The sequence below is a fragment of the Nycticebus coucang genome, chromosome 6 (genome assembly GCF_027406575.1).
Source record: "Nycticebus coucang isolate mNycCou1 chromosome 6, mNycCou1.pri, whole genome shotgun sequence".
Lineage (NCBI taxonomy): Eukaryota > Metazoa > Chordata > Mammalia > Primates > Lorisidae > Nycticebus > Nycticebus coucang.
This window is the reverse complement of record NC_069785.1, coordinates 23,500,446-23,504,570: the sequence shown is the minus strand read 5'-3', so window position 1 is coordinate 23,504,570 and position 4,125 is coordinate 23,500,446. Positions and strand designations below refer to the sequence as shown.

At 42.7% G+C, this 4,125-nt stretch overlaps 1 non-coding gene across 1 annotated transcript; it reads left to right on the top strand.

Moving 5' to 3' along the window:
- Positions 1–1,408: 1,408 nt before the first annotated feature.
- LOC128589459 (U1 spliceosomal RNA) lies at positions 1,409–1,572 on the top strand. The gene has a single exon (XR_008381029.1). It is a non-coding gene; the product is annotated as a U1 spliceosomal RNA (small nuclear RNA).
- Positions 1,573–4,125: the final 2,553 nt, after the last annotated feature.

Genomic DNA, 4,125 nt, shown 5'->3' with positions numbered 1-4,125 from the left:
ATGTTGCTATATACATTTTTATACAAGTTTTTGGGTAGATGTTTTTGTTTTCAATTCTTTTGGACATATGCCTCGGGATGGAATTGCTGAGGCATGTAGTAACTAAGTTTATCTTTTGAGGATCTTCCATGAGTTTTCAAAGGTGGCTATACCATTGTACATTCCCACCAGCTGTGAGCTAAGATGACACCACAGCACTCTACCTAGTGTAGAGTGAGACTGTCTCAAAAAAAAAATCTGCTATTTGCCTTGGCTGAGTGTGGTGGTTCACGCCTGTAATCCTAGCACTCTGGGAGGCCAAGACGTGTAGATCACTTGAGCTCTGGAGTTGGAGACCAGCCTGAGCAATAACAAGACCCAGTCTGTAAAAATAGCCAGGCGTGGGTGGCGCCTGTGGCTCAGTGAGTAGGGCACTGGCCCCATATACCAAGGGTGGCAGGTTTGAACCCAGACCCAGCCAAACTGCAACAAAAAAATAGGTGGGCGTTGTGGCAGGCACCTGTGGTTCCAGCTACTCAGGAGGCTGAGGCAAAAGAATCGCTTAAGCCCAAGAGCTGGAGGTTGCTGTGAGCTGTGATGCATAGCACTCTACCAAAAGTGACAAAGTGAAACTCTGTCTCTAAACAAAACAAAACAAAAAAAATAGCCAGGCATTGTAGTAGGTGCCTATAGTCCCGGCTACTAAGGAGACTGAGGCAAAAGGATTGCTCGAGCCCAAGAGTTTGAGGTTGCTGTGAGCTATGACGCCATAGCACTCTACTCAGGGTAACAAAGTGAGACTCTGTCTCCAAAAATAAATAAATATGGCCAGGCACGATGGCTCATGGCTGTAATCCTAGCACTCTGGGAGGCCGAGGCGGGTGGATCACCTGAGTTTGAGACCAGCCTGACCAGGGATGAAATTCAGTCTGTAAAAACAATAGCTGGGAATTGTGGCAGGCACCATATCTTAGCTACTTGGGAGGCTGAGGCAAGAAGATCTCTTGAGCCCAAAACCTTGAGGTTGCTGTGAGCTATGCCATGGCACTCTACCAAGGGTGACAAAGCGAGACTCTGTCTCAGAAAAAAGACAATAATAAATAAACCTGTGCCATTTGCCTTACCTATTTTTCACATTCAATTTTTTTTTTTTTTTTCAGTTTTTGGCCAGGGCTGGGTTTGAACCCGCCACCTCCGGCGTATGGGGCCGGCGCCCTACTCCTTTGAGCCACAGGCGCCACCCTCTTTCAAATTGTTTTATATTGTAAATATAAAGCACTGTAGCTTAATGGAAAGCCTAATGGGTTTTAAGCCAGATGTCCTACCATCTACTAATGGCTTTCAGTGCATTGACTGATTTTATAATCTGGATTAAGCCTTTTAGTTACTATATGGGCTTCAATTTCCTTAACTCAAAAGTGGAGGGAATATACTTACCTGGCAGGGGAGATACCATGATCACGAAGGTGGTTTTCCCAGGGCGAGGCTTATCCATTGCACTCCGGATGTGCTGACCCCTGCGATTTCCCCAAATGTGGGACACTTGACTGCATAATTTGTGATAGTGGGGGACTGCGTTCGCGCTCTTCCCTGAAGAAAAAAAAGTGGAGGGAATAGCCTCCATAGTGTATGACTACTGATTTCAAATATGCCACTTCCCAAGTTTGGGTCCTACCACAGATGGGAAGAGTGCTTTTGTAATTCTCATCTAGTAGCTAATATACAGGAAGAGGATCAAAAGCTTTAAAATATTATAGACTAGTACTTCAACAACAAAGAGAATAAATAAGAAAGTATGAAAACTATTCTAGGTGATCTATTACTATTTGGAATGTGTTATAATTAAAAAAAAAAATACATCTTGCAGCTATTGTGGTGGCTCATGCCTATAGTCCTAGCATTCTGGGAGACTGAGGCAGGGGGATCACTTAAGCTCAGGAGTTCAAGACGGGCCTGAGCAAAACCCAGACTATATTTACACAAAAAATAGAAAAAAATCAGCTGCATGTCCATGGCATGCTCCTATAGTCCCACCTCCTCAGAAGGCTAAGGCAAGAGGATCCCTTAAGCTCAGGTGTTTGAGGTTGAAGTGACCTATGATGACGCCCCTGCACTCCATCCAGGATGACAAGAGTGAAACTCTGTCTCAAAAAAAAAAATCCATCTCAAAAAAAAAATTATTAATCATTAATAATGATTAATTATTAATCATTAATCCATCTCTCAAATTGCTTTCTAGGTACATGTATTTTTTAATTTTGAGACAGAGCCTCATTCTGTTGCCCTGCGTAGAGATACGGGTCTTACTCTTGCTCAGCCTCCTGAGCTTGGGTGATCCACCCGCCTCAGCCTCTCAGAGTATTAGGATTACAGGCGTGAGCCACTGCACCCAGCCTCTAGGTACATTTCTATGAAGAAAATATTAATAAAAGAATCTTCTCATGATTGCTCCCAACAATATCATAAATACCAACACCTATTCCTCAAGTACATCCATGTAAAAACTTGAGTTATTTATGAATCAAGGGAAAAAATATAAATTAAAAATGTTGGCGGTGTCTGTGGCTCAAAGGAGTGGGGCACCAACCCCATATGCTGGAGGTGGCAGGTTCAAACCCAACCCCGGCCAAAAAAACTGCAAAAAAAGAAAAAATGTAGTTATACAAAAAAAAAAAAAACTGCAGGGCGGCACCTGTGGCTCAAGGAGTAGGGCGCCAGTCCCATATGCCGGAGGTGGCGGGTTCAAACCTAGCCCCGGCCAAAAACCAAAAAAAAAACTATAGGCAGGTTCGAATCCAGCCCAGGCCTGCCAAACAACAATGATGGTTGCAACCAAAAAATAGCCAGGTGTTGTGGCAGGCGCCTGTAGTCCCAGCTACTTGGGAGGCGGAGGCAGGAGACTCACTTGAGCCCAGGAGTTGGACGTTGCTGTGAGCCATGATGCCACGGCACTCTACCCAGGGTGACAGCTTCAGGCTCTGTCTCAAAAAAAAAGTAAATAATTCATGTATACTTAGTATACCTAGGACCAAAGGCAAAATTCCCTAACAAAGACATTTAATTTAAGGGTTGAATTTTAGCAAAGATACTAATTACATCTGGAACAATAGGTAGTTGTTGGCAATGCATTGCACAGAAGGTAAATTTTCGTCTTTTGCTCTTGTCCAAGTTGGAAACACCCTCCATGCTCAGGTTTTGTTGGCTCTGACCATGGTAATTCCTGAATATTAATGAGCTAATCAAAGTAGTAGATGATCTGGTTAATTGCACTGGCATGATTCAAGGTTATTATACAAAGGTACTCATTCTAAAGAACTTACTTTCCTTCGCAGTCTTGAGGAAGTCAGGTAGATTGAGTGCACTGTAATCTCACTAACCACTGCATAATTTTCCATATGATCCTAATTTATCAATGAGCTTTGCGTTACTCTCTTCCATCTATTTAAAACCACAGTAATGGGTGGCACCTGTGGCTCAGTGGGTAGGGCGCCAGCCCCATATACCGAGGAAGGCGGGTTCAAACCCAGCCCTGGCCAAACTGGAACAAAAAAATAGCCGGGTGTCATGGCAGGTGCCTGTAGTCCCAGCTACTCTGGAGGCTGAGGCAAGAGGATTGCTTAAGCCCAGGAGCTGGAGGTTGCTGTGAGCTGTGACGCCACAGCACTCTACTGAAGGCAATAAAGTGAGACTGTCTCTAAAAAAAAACACAGTATTTTAATAAAAAGAACATATACCAAAAACTTCACAGTATTTTAACCAAATAAAAATGACACTATTTTGTTCTTTCACGTTCAAAAGAAGCTTTAGCTGGATATTCCTACCTTTTTTTCTTTTTATCTTTTTTTTTTAGCTAAGGCAACCTATAAATTTAAGTCCACCTTAAATTAGTGGAGTGGAATCTGATTGACCAACAAAATTTGCAAGTATCTTTATATTAGTATTACTATCACACTGTGTACACAGGTGAGTTGGAAGACTCTAAAAATAACTAACCTAGCCTCAGTAAATGGACTGAACTATATGTGCTGAATATTCCCACAGATTTAAAGCTCTGATTAAGATAGTTTTTATTCCTGGAACAAACATAATTAAAATCCTTATTCTCCTGGTTGTTTGGGGTTTTTTGCAGTTTTTGGCCAGGACCGG